Source organism: Bos grunniens, chromosome 12, assembly GCF_055505025.1.
Source record: "Bos grunniens cultivar Pamir isolate PY7600 chromosome 12, Bosgru_T2T1.0, whole genome shotgun sequence".
In the NCBI taxonomy this organism is placed as follows: domain Eukaryota; kingdom Metazoa; phylum Chordata; class Mammalia; order Artiodactyla; family Bovidae; genus Bos; species Bos grunniens.
Window position 1 is genome coordinate 27,820,006 of NC_141176.1, and position 12,931 is coordinate 27,832,936.

Genomic DNA, 12,931 nt, shown 5'->3' on the forward strand with positions numbered 1-12,931 from the left:
AAATGCTTGACAGCCATATGTAGTTAAAGGTTTCCATACTGGAAGCACAGCTTTAGAATCTTGCTTCTCAAGCTATGATTTGAGGATCAGTCTCACTGGCAGCATCTGAAAAAACATTAGACAAGCAAGATTTCACGTTCCACCCTAGACCTACTGAATCAAAATCTTCATTTTAGCCAGATATGCAGGTAATACTAAAGGTTCACATTAAAATTTGAGAAGCACTAGTCTAGGCAGGTCAGGAAGCAACAGTTAGAACTGGACATGGAACAACAGACTGGTTCCAAAAGGAAAAGGACTATGTCAAGGCTGTATATTGTCACCCTGTTTCTAACTGGACATGGAACAACAGACTGGTTCCAAAAGGAAAAGGACTATGTCAAGGCTGTATATTGTCACCCTGCTTATTTAGCTTATATGCAGAGTACATCATGAGAAACGCTGGACTGGAAGAAACATAAGCTGGAATCAAGATTGCAGGGAGAAATATCAATAACCTCAGATATGCAGATGACACCACCCTTATGGCAGAAAGTCAAGAGGAACTAAAAAGCCTCTTGAAAGTGAAAGTGGAGAGTGAAAAAGTTGGCTTAAAGCTCAACATTCAGAAAACTAAGATCATGGCATCTGGTCCCATCACTTCATGGGAAATAGATGGGGAAACAGTGTCAGACTTTATTTTTTTGGGCTTCAAGATCACTGCAGATGGTGACTGCAGCCATGAAATTAAAAGACGCTTACTCCTGGAAGGAAAGTTATGACCAACCTAGATAGCATATTGAAAAGCAGAGACATTACTTTACTGACAAAGGTCCGTCTAATCAAGGCTATGGTTTTTCCTGTGGTCATGTATGGATGTGAGAGTTGGACTGTGAAGGAGGCTGAGCGCCAAAGAATTGATGCTTTTGAACTATGGTGTTGGAGAAGACTCTTGAGAGTCCCTTGGACTGCAAGGAGATCCAACCAGTCCATTCTGAAGGAGATCAGCCCTGGGATTTCTTTGGAAGGACTGATGCTAAAGCTGAAACTCCAGTACTTTGGCCACCTCATGCGAAGAGTTGACTCATTGGAAAAGATTCTGATGCTGGGATGGATTGGGGGCAGGAGGAGAAGGGGACGACAGAGGATGAGATGGCTGGATGGCATCACTGACTCGCTGGACGTGAGTCTGGGTTAACTCCGGGAGTTGGTGATGGACAGGGAGGCCTGGCGTGCTGAGATTCATGGGGTCGCAAAGAGTCAGACACGACTGAGCGACTGAACTGAACTGACCTGAGTTTAGGCAGGTGTAGTGTAGAGGAAAGATCTGAATGATATCTGGGAGTTAGGAGCACTAAAGAAATGTTTAAGAACCAGCAATGACTATAATGAGTGAGAAGCAGAAGAATTCAAGGGTATGTAGGTAGTTGTTTATAAGGAATCATATAAAACCATTTTAATCTGAGTGTTTTATAATCTTCAGAATGAAAATAATCCAGCCCATTTTGCAGGGCTGACGTTAGGATTAGAGACAAGATGATAAAGCAATTCACATGATGGCCTGGCTTCTGGACATGGCAGTTTTATATAACTCCATTACTGCTGATCAAGAGTCAGATGAAGACTCTAGTGCTGCAAGATTTTAACTACAAGGAACGTGTTTAATATTATATGAAAATTAGTCAAATAGGGAGAAGTGGAGAGCATCACTGCTGTCACAAGCACAAATTCTGAGTGATTGACAGAAGTCTCAAGTGAGAACTAATGTCAGAGCAAGTTCACCCAAGGTAGGATGGGAGAGGGGAAATTCCCTCAGAGGTCAATGCACATGCTAGAATTCATACATTATGATCATAAGTACACTGTGGCCATCCCTCACCAAAATACGTTGCACAACTTTGGATGTCTGATTTACCAACTAATTAACAAGACTAAAAGGACCAGATAACTGGTCTGTGTGCTCATCTAACATCTGGCTCTTCCACTAAATGGCATGTTGGTCAAGATGCCTTATTCTGACTATCAAGAGGGCAGCAGGCCTGGGAACATTATTCAGCTGTAAGTAATGCAATACTAAGGAAACCTACTAATATTTTTGCCAGAAGTTTAGCCATCCTTCCTTTATTCTAAGGACTATGTATCAAAAATATCAGCTATTACAAAAAGAAAGGGAATTGATTCTGTGGGAATAGAAAGGTTCTGGTTTGGGAGTCACAGTTGTAGTTGTAGCTGTCCTAGTTCTGTAGGAGTTCTAGTTGTAGCTCTGCCATATTGTTTTCTTAACTCAGAATTTTAACCTCTTGTGGCCTCACTTCTGACCTATTAAAATAAGGTTTAATATATTAATCTCTTCCCTTTCTTATCTTTAAAAAATAGAGTATTTATTGACTGAATAACAAAAGTGCTTTTCTTAAATATACGTTCTTAAATTTCTTTAGTCATTTCCAGTTGTATTTTTGTTTTTTTTTCAAGTTTTTACTTTTTATTGTGGTAAAAACATACAACATAAAATTTACCATGTTAACCATTTTTAGGTGTACAGTTTGTAGCATTAAATAGATTCACATTATTGTGCAGCCATCACCACCATTCATTTCTAAACATTTTTTATCTTCCCAAACTGAAACCGTACTCATTTAGCACTGGCTCCTTCACTCCATTTCTCCAATCACCATTCTATCTTCTGTCTCTATGAAGCTGGTCACCCAAGTACCTCATATAATTGGAATCCTACAGTATTAGTCCTTTTGAGTCAGGCTTATTTCATTTAATATAATGTCTTCAGGGTTCATCCACTGTGCAGTGTATACCAGACTTTCATTCATTTTAAGGTGAAATAATCTTTCATCCTATATATGTGCCACATTTTATTAATCCACATTTGGGTGCAGTGGCATATGGTTTGAAGATATAAGTTGCTGAAATTCACTCTAGTGGGGCTGTAACAGGGAAATAGATGCATTGGTGTATTTTCTTGAACGTCAAGGGTTAATGGTGCCTTTTCCTAAACATCAGAAAAGAGAACAAGGAGCATACAAGGTTATTATTTATCATGGTTAGGGGTTGACTGATGCTGAAGTATAAAAACAGAGAAAAGCCTGTCTGTCAAAATGTAAAGGAAGTACAGACTCAACTGTTAGAGCCATCAAAAGTCTGAGATAAAGCTGTGCAAAGACTAAGAAGCCACTTCAGCACCCAGTGCTGAAAGAAAAGTGGGAAATAAGGCACATTTTGGTCCTAAATGGGAATGTCAGCTAGAGATTCTTCGGTAGGACAATCTTTCCATTGATAATTCCTTCACATAATGTCAACTCTTAATGCATATGAGTTAGTCAGGGTTCAAAGGTTCACACCAATAATAATGTTTGTTTCCATGTGTCCATTTGGATTATAATAGATATGCGACTATCACTAGGTTTATGATTATTAAAGTTGACTAACAGTGATAGTTTTTGTAAAGTAAACTCTGTTGACTTCAAGTAGCAAAAGAAAACACAAAGCAACTGAAACAATCTTTCTGGTGTCAGTAGGTCTATGAAATTAATGAAATTTGAACGGCATCTCAAAACAGAGTTCACAGAAAACTTTCAGGGCAAAAAGGAGTGGATTAGAGGAGGTGATGCTGAAAAAAGTCTCTGCTCATCCCCACTATACTGACCTTCCCAGGAAAAGTTTGAATTGGTGGAGGCTGAAACTAGGTTAGAGATATGAGAAACGTGATCCCAGTTCTTGTTTTACATCAATTAGAAATAGATGTAGGTTAACAAGTTTCTCTTTGAAAATGAAATTCTTTCTCATAGCTTAGTTAGAAACTTCCTTGAGAAAGAAGTTAGGTTGGGGGCCCATCTCAGGGCACTCTGGACATTGGCATCCATATGCTGTGTGGAACCAGAGAGGTCAGGGCTCTCTGAGGTTATGTAAGGACAGTTAGCATATTCTTAATTCAACTTTCTTTTACTGGGCAAAGAACAGAGATCAAAACATGGAGAAGAAAAGGCTTTTTTTAACTGATATTTGAGAATTCATAAATGTTCATTCATAAATTCATAATTCATTCATTCATAAATGTTCACATCTCCATAGTCAACTCTCTAAGGCAATATAGAACAAATAAAATATAATAAGGGTCAAAAACACTTCCAAGTTTGCTTTCCACCTTGCTATTTAATAGCTGTGTAACCTTGAAAAATCAGCTTAACCTTTCTCAGTCTCAGTTTTCTCATCTTTAATTGCTTGTATGAGAATTGACTGTGGTGTTTCATGATAATGAATGCCTCTGCCTAGTAGATACTCAATAAATGTCAGTAATCTTCCCTTGTTAAGTTTCAGTTTGGTTCAGTCGCTCAGTTGTGTCTGACTCTTTGCGACCCCATGAACCAGAGCATACCAGGCCTCACTGTCCATCACCAACTCCCGGAGTTTACCCAAACTCATGTCCATTGAGTCAGTGATGCCATCCAACCATCTCATCCTCTGTCGTCCCCTTCTCCTCCTGCCTTCAATCTTTCCCAACATCACGGTCTTTTCAAATGAGTCAGCTCTTCACATCAAGTGGCCAAAACTGGGAGTTTCAGCTTTAACAACAGTCCTTTCAATGAACACCCAGGACTGATTTCCTTTAGGATGGACTGGTTGGATCTCCTTGCAGTCCAAGGGACTCTCAAGAGTCTTCTCCAACACCACAGTTCAAAAGCATCAATCCTTTGGCACTCAACTTTCTTTATAGTCCAACTCTCCCATCCATACATGACTACTGGAAAAATCATAGCCTTGACTAGATGGACCTTTGTTGGCAAAGTAATGTCTCTGCTTTTTAATATGCTGCCTAGGTTGGTCATAACTTTCCTTCCAGGAGTAAGTGTCTTTTAATTTCATGGCTGCAATCACCATCTGCAGTGATCTTGGAGCCCAAAAATATAAAGTCAGCCACTGTTTCCCCATCTATTTGCCATGAAGTTTTTGGACCAGATGCCATGATCTTCGTTTTCTGAATGTTGAGCTTTAAGCCGACTTTTTCACTCTACTCTTTCACTTTCATCAAGAGGCTCTTTAGTTCCTCTTCACTTTCTGCCATAAGGGTGGTGTCTACATATCTGAGGTTATTGATATTTCTCCCTGCAATCTTGATTCCAGCTTGTGCTTCTTCCAGCCCAGCATTTCTCATGATGTATTCTGCATATAAGTTAAATAAGGAAGGTGATAATAAACAGGGTGATAATAAACAGCCTTGACGTACTCCTTTTCCTATTTGGAACCAGTCTGTTCTTCCATGTCCAGTTATAACTGTTGCTTCCTGACCTGTATACAGGTTTCTCAAGAGGCAGGTCAGGTGGTCTTGTATTCCCACCTCTTTCAGAATTTTCCAGTTTGTTGTGATCCACACAAAGGCTTTGCCATAGTCAATAAAGCAGAAGTAGATGTTTTTCTGGAACTCTTGCTTTTTCGATGATCCAGCAGATGTTGGCAATTTGATCTCTGGTTCCTCTGCCTTTTCTAAAACCAGCTTGAACATCTGGAAGTCTATCATTCATGTATTGCTGAAGTCTGGCTTGGAGAATTTTGAGCATTACTTTACTAGCATGTGAGATGAGTGCAATTGTGCAGTAGTTTGAGCATTCTTTGGCATTGCCTTTCTTTGGGACTGGAAAGAAAACAGCCCTTTTCCAGTCCTGTGGCCACTGCTGAGTTTTCCAAATTTGCTGGCATACTGCATGCAGCACTTTCACAGTATCGTCTTCCAGCATTTGAAATAGCTCAACTGGAATTCTATCACCTCCACTAGCTTTGTTCATAGTGATGCTTTTTAAGGCCCATTTGACTTCACATTCCAGGATGTCTGGCTCTAGGTGAGTGATCACACCGTGACTATCTTGGTCGTGAAGATCTTTTTTGTACAGTTCTTCTGTGTATTCTTGCCACCTCTTCTTAACATTTTCTTCTTCTGTTAGGTCCACACCATTTCTGTCCTTTATCGAGCCCATCTTTGCATGAAATGATCCCTTGGTATTTCTAATTTTCTTGAAGAGATCTCTAGTCTTTCCCATTCTGTTGTTTTCCTCTATTTCTTTGCATTGATCACTGAGGAAGGCTTTCTTATCTCTCCTTGCTATTCTTTGGAATTCTGAATTCAAATGGGTAAATCTTTGCTTTTCTCCTTTTTTTTTTTTTGCTTCTCTTTCCACAGCTATTTGTAAGGCCTCCTCAGACAGCCCTTTTGCTTTTTTGCATTTCTTTTTCTTGGGGATGTTCTTGAACCCTGTTTCCTGTACAATGTCATGAACCTGTGTCCATAGTTCATCAGGCACTCTATCATATCTAGTCCCTTAATCTATTTGTCACTTCCACATAATCATATAAGGATTTGATAGGTATGATATAATAGGTATAATCATAAGGGATTTGATTTAGGTCATACCTGAATGGTCTAGTGGTTTTCCCCACTTTCTTCAATTTAAGTCTGAATTTGGCAATTATGATCCCAGCCACAGTCAGCTCCCGGTGTTGTTTTTGCTGACTGTATAGAGCTTCTCCATCTTTGGCTGCAAAGAATATAATCAATCTGATTTCAGTGTTGACCATCTGGTGATGTCCATGTGTAGAGTCTTCTCTTGTGTTGTTGGAAGAGAGTGTTTGCTATGACCAGTGTGTTCTCTTGGCAAAACTCTATTAGCCTTTGCCCTGCTTCATTCTGTACTCCAAGGCCAAATTTGCCTGTTACTCCAGGTATTTCTTGACTTCCTACTTTTGCATTCCAGTCCCCTATAATGAACAGGACATCTTTTTTGGGTGTTAGTTCTAAAAGGTCTTGTAGGTCTTCATGGAACCGTTCAACTTCAGCTTCTTCAGTGTTACTGGCTGAGGCATAGGTTTGGATTACCATGATATTGAATGGTTTGCCTTGGAAACGAACAGAGATCATTCTGTCGTTTTTGAGATTGCATCCAAGTACTGCATTTCAGACTCTTGTTGACCATGATGGCTACTCCATTTTTTCTAAGGGATTCCTACCCACAGTAGTAGATAAACAACAGTCATCTGAGTTAAATTCACCCATTCCAGTCCATCTTAGTTCGCTGATTCCTAGAATGTTGATATTCACTCTTGCCATCTCCTGTTTGACCACTTCCAATTTGCCTTGATTCATGGACCTAACATTCCAGGTTCCTATGCAATATTGCTCTTTACAGCATCAGACCTTGCTTCTAACACCAGTCACATCCACAGCTGGGTGTTGTTTTTGCTTTGGCTCCATCCCTTCATTCTTTCTGGAGTTATTTCTCCAGTGATCTCCAGTAGCATATTGGGCACCTACTGACCTGGGGAATTCATCTTTCAGTTTCCTATCTTTTTGCCTTTTCATACTGTTCATGGGGTTCTCAAGGCAAGAATACTGAAGTGGTTTGCCATTCCTTCTCCAGTGGACCACATTCTGTCAGACCTCTCCACCATGACCCATCCGTCTTGGGTGGCCCCACACAGCATGGCTTAGTTTCATTGAGTCAGACAAGCTATGGTCTGTGTGATCAGACTGGCTAGCTGTCTATGATTGTGGTTTCAGTCTGTCTGCCCTCTGATGCCCTCTCTCAGCGCTACCATCTTATTTGGGTTTCTCTTACCTTGGACGTGCCGTATCTCTTCACGGCTGCTCCAGCAAAGCGCAGCCGCTGCTCCTTACCTTGGACGTGGGGTAGCTCCTCTTGGCCTCTCCTATTAAGGAGTACATATTCGTTCACTCATTCAGTCTTCCGTTCTTCAATTACCTATTTATATGTATGTGCCTAGCACTGTTGTACTCAAGTGCAGTTATTCATCAAATCATTCATTTTCAATGTTATTATCTTTACCATGAAGTACTGTAGCTTTAAAAATAATCAATTCCTTCTGAGTTAATTAATAATAAATTCCTCCTTCCATAAGTTAGTTACTTTGGTATTATAAATATTCATGGTTTGAAATTATGTACTATATATGTAAAATGGGATGAAAAATACATCAACTGAAATACCTTGACAACACAACGGAAATAAAAGTCTTACTGAGACCTAACAAATTCAAAAGGATACTGCTGGTAAACTTTTATTTTTATGTAATCTGTTACAGGGTTACCGTATTACAATAACTAACTACCAAAACAGCTATAGAGTTGATCTTGGGTCCACTGGGAGTCCAATGATATCCTAAAAATACACTGATTAGAAAGTTTTTCAAATTTTTTTCAAATCCTACAGGATTATGGTGGGAAAAGCTTTGGGTGACTATCCTCAGAAAATTTTTTCTATAATCATTTTGGGATAGGAATTCTAATGAAGGAGTGATAAATACTGAAATAGTCTAACAAATAGCCTTCTGTTCTCAAAAGCTAAATTACAGGGAAAATGGGCATGAGGGAAAGCTAATTTAAAAATTGTCTAGAAAATTTTCTCACTTTTATGATGTATTTTAATAAATCAAATTCTAACTTATTTAAACTTGTTTAGCAAGTTCAAAATTAAACAGGAGAACATTAATATGTCCTTAAGGCCACTGCAATTGTAATTTTTGAATGAATATTAAAGTTGAGCTTAAGAGTTGGGCTTAAGAAGTATTCAGTTATGATAGTTTCGATAATTTTTGTATTCCCCTGGGAGTTGGACATTTTATATATATGTGTGTGTGTGTGTGTGTCTGTGTGTGTGTGTGTATTTTCTAAGTCTAAGGTCATGATAACAACAGTCTATATTGCTTCTGGAGGTACAAAGTGGGGCCATACTGGCCTTGAATCAAACTGATTTCCTTCGATTATTACAACTCATCTACCTCCTTCACATTCTTTTATAAATGCGGAGTTCTTTTTTTGGGGGGAGGTTTACATGTGGTTTTTAAAATGCATTTTTAAATTAATAGGCTTTATTTTTAGTCCAATTTTAGGTTTCCAGAAAAACTGTGTGGAAAGGACAGAGTTCCCAAATACCTCATGTCTCCCTCTTTCCCTATCCCAACACTATTTTCCCTATCATCAACATCTTTCATTCATGTGGTACATTTATTGCAACTGATTAGTCACTATTAACATATTAACTGAAATCCACCGTTTACATTAGGGTTCACTCTTTCTGTCGTACATTCTATGGATTTTGACAAAAATTTCATGATATATATCCGCACTATAGTATCATACAGAATAGTTTCACTGCTCTGAAAATCACCTGTGCTCCACCAATTCATGGCTCTATCTTTCCTCCAGAATTCCTTGCAACCACTTATCTTTTCATTTGTCTCCATTATTTTGTTTTTTTCCAGGATGTCATATAGCTGGAAACATACAGTATGTAGCCTTCTCAAATTGCATTCTTTCCCTTTGGCACTACATATATAAGTTTCTTCATGTCTTTTTATGACTTGGTACCTCATTTCTTTTAAATGCTGTGTAATATTCCATTGTCTGGATGCACCACAGCTTATTTCATTCACCTTCTGAAGTATATCTTGGTTGCTTCCAAGTTTTGGCAATTATGAACAAAGCTGAAATAAACATTTGCATGCAGATTTCTGTGTGGACATAAGTTTTCCATCTGGGTAAATATTGAGGAGCACGACTGCAAGATTATATGGTAAGAGTATGTTTCATTTTGTCAGAAATTGTCAAACTATCTTCCAAAGCTTTACCATTTTGCATTCTCACCATTAATGGAAAAGAGTTCTTCTTTCTTCATATCCTCACCACTGTTTAGTACTGTCAATACTTTGAATTTTAGCCATTCTAACAGGTATGTAGTTGCATGTCATCGTTGGCTTAATTTGTGATCCCCTTGGAAGATAATGTTGGGTATCTTTTCATATATTTATGAAATTTTGTCAAGGTATATTTTCTTTGGTGTTCAAGTTCTTTGGACATTTTAAAATTGGGTTGTTTTCTTACTGTTGCATGCTAAGGTTCTCTACTTTAAATATCAGTCTTTCATCAGATATATATTTTTCAAGTTATTTTTATCTGATCTTTTCATTCTCTTAACAGTGTCATTCACAGAGCAGAAGTTTTGAATTTTTAACTTTTTTTCCTGGATTATGCTTTTGGTGTTATGTCTAAAAAGTCATCATACAAGTCAAAGTCATCTAGATTGTCTTATATGTTACCCTCTAAGAGTTTTATAGTTCTGTGTTTTAAATTTATGTCTAGGATCCTTCTTGAGTCAATTATGCAAAAGCTGTAAAGTCTATTTCTAGATTTATATATTTTTTCCATGCAGATGTCCAATTGTTCCAGCACCATTTGTTGAGAAGACTATCATTTCTTCAGTGAATTGCTTGTGTTCCCTTGTCAAAGATCAGTTGATTAAATCTGTGTGGGTCTTTTCTGGGTTCTCTACTCTGGAGCTTATGTTATTATCAATAATTGTGATTATTTATATCCTTTTGCTTCATTGCATTATTGGTTATTAATAATTCCCTTCTTGTTTTATTCAGGTAAAATTTAGATACAGGAAAACACACAGACTCCTTCCCTTCTCATACCTGATGAGCCTCTTGATTTTTTAAGTACAACAATATTAAACAGCTGATATTTCATAATGTAGTATTTATGAGGGAAAAACCTTTTAAAAACTGAAAGCCCACCTTAAGTTCAGTTTAGTTCAGTTGATCAATCATATCCGACTCTTTGCGACCCCATGACTGCAGCACACCAGGCCGCCCTGTCCATCGCCAACTCCCGGAGTTAACCCAGACTCATGCCCATTGAGTTGGTGATACCATCCAACCATCTCATCCTCTGTTGTCCCTTTCTCCTCCTGCCTTCAATCTTTCCCAGCATCAGGGTCTTCTCAAATGAGTCAGTTCTTCGCATCAGGTGGCCAAAGTATTGGAGTTTCAGCTTTAGCATCAGTCCTTCCAATGAATATTCAGGACTGATCTCCTTTAGTATGGACTGGTTGGTTTTCCATGCAGTCCAAGGGACTCTCGAGAGTCTTCTCCAACACCACAGTTTAAAAGCATCAGTTCTTCGGTGCTCAGCTTTCTTTATAGTCCAACTCCCACATCCATACATGACTACTGGAAAAACCATAGCTTTGACTAGATGGATCTTTGTCGGCAAAGTAATGTCTCTGCTTTTTACTATGCTGTCTAGGTTGGTCATAATCTTTCTTCTGAGGAGCAAGCGTCTTTTAATTTCATGGCTGCAATCACCATGCAGTGATTTTGGAGCCCTCCCAAAATAAAGTCTCTCACTGTTTCCCCTTCTATTCGCCAAGGAGAGATGGGACTAGATGCCATGATCTTAGTTTTCTGAATGTTGAGTTTTAAGCCAACTTTTTCACTCTCCTCTTTCACTTTCATCAAGAGGCTCTTTAGTTCCTCTTCACTTTCTGCCATGAGGGTGGTGTCATCTGCATATCTGAGGTTATTGATATTTCTCCTGGCAACCTTGATTCCAGTTTGTGCTTCATCCAGCCCAGCATTTCTCATGATGTACTTTGCATATAAGTTAAATGAGCAGGGTGACAATATACAGCCTTGACGTACTCCTTCCCATACTCCTTTTCCTTTCCTTGACATAATGGTCCCGGTTTGGAACCAGTCTGTTGTTTCATGTCCACTTCTAACTGTTCCTCCTTGACCTGCATACAGATTTCTCAGGAGGCAGGTCAGGTGGTCTGGTATTCCCATCTCTTGAGGAATTTTCCAGTTTGTTGTGATCCACACAGTCAAAGGTTTTGGCATAGTCAATAAAGCAGAAGTAGATGTTTTTCTGGAACTCTCTTGCTTTTTTGATGATCCAGCAGATGTTGGAAGTTTGATCTCTGATTTTTCTGCCTTTTCTAAACCCAGTTTGAACATCTGGAAGTTCGCAGTTCATGTACTATTGAAGCCTGGTTTGGAGAATTTTGAGCATTACTTTACTAGTGTGTGAGATAACTGCAATTGTGGAACAGTTTGAGCATTCTTTGGCATTGCCTTTCTTTGGGACTGGAATGAAAACTGACCTTTTCCAGTCCTGTGGCTACTGCTGAGTTTTCCAAATTTGCTGGCATATTGTGTGCAGCACTTTCACAGCATCATCTTTTAGGATTTGAAATAGCTCAACTGCAATTCCATTACCTCCACTAGCTTTATTCACAGTGATGCTTCCTATGGCCCACTTGACTTAGCATTCCAGGATGTCTGGCTCTTGATTGGTGATCACACCATCATGATTATCTGGGTCATGAAGATCTTTTTTGTATAGTTCTGTGTATTCTTGCCACCTCTTCTTAGTATCTTCTGCTTCTGTTAGGTCCATACCATTTCTGTCCTTTATTGTGCCCATATTTGCATGAAATGTTCCCTTGGTATGTCTAATTTTCTTGAAGAGCTCTCTGCCCATTTTACTCTGAGCTTATTTTTCCATAGAGTAGAGGCTTTCACCATCATGACTGCCAGTGTCATGACCAAATATCCTGTAGGTGGACTTGGTTCAGTTTAGTTTGAATCCAAGGTCTGTGCTGCATACACTTGTCATACTTTATGCAAATCAGGTAATCAAGAATCAGTGTCTGTAATTAAGAAATGGAAATAATTATGCGTACTAATCAGGACTGTGATAAGGATTAATGATAAAATGTATTTGAAAGGACTTTTGTAAAATGTGAAATCCTTCAGAGATGCTGGGTGTTGCTTTTACTGAATAATAGAACTTGGAAGCTTTCAAAGTGCAGTATTGGAGAAGACTCTTGAGAGTCCCTTGGACAACAAGGAGATCAAACCAGTCCATCCTAAAGGAAATCGGTCCTGAACATTCATTGGAAGGACTGATGATGAAGCTGAAGCTCCAATCCTTTGGCCACCTGATGCAAAAAAACTGACTCACAGGAAAAAACCCTGATGCTGGGAAAGACTGAAGGCATGAGGAGAAGGGGATGACAGAGGATCAGATGGTTGGATGGTATCACCGACTCAATGGACAGGAGTCTGAGCAAGCTCTGGGAGTTGGTGATGG

The 12,931-nt window shown here is 38.9% G+C and overlaps 2 protein-coding genes across 5 annotated transcripts in view; one reads left to right on the top strand and one right to left on the bottom strand.

Annotated features, from left to right (window-relative positions):
- Positions 1 to 12,931, bottom strand: part of RFC3 (replication factor C subunit 3) — a 249,409-nt gene that overhangs the window by 213,513 nt on the left and 22,965 nt on the right. The window lies entirely within an intron of this gene.
- STARD13 (StAR related lipid transfer domain containing 13) overlaps positions 1 to 12,931 on the top strand; it is a 492,092-nt gene that overhangs the window by 67,253 nt on the left and 411,908 nt on the right. The window lies entirely within an intron of this gene.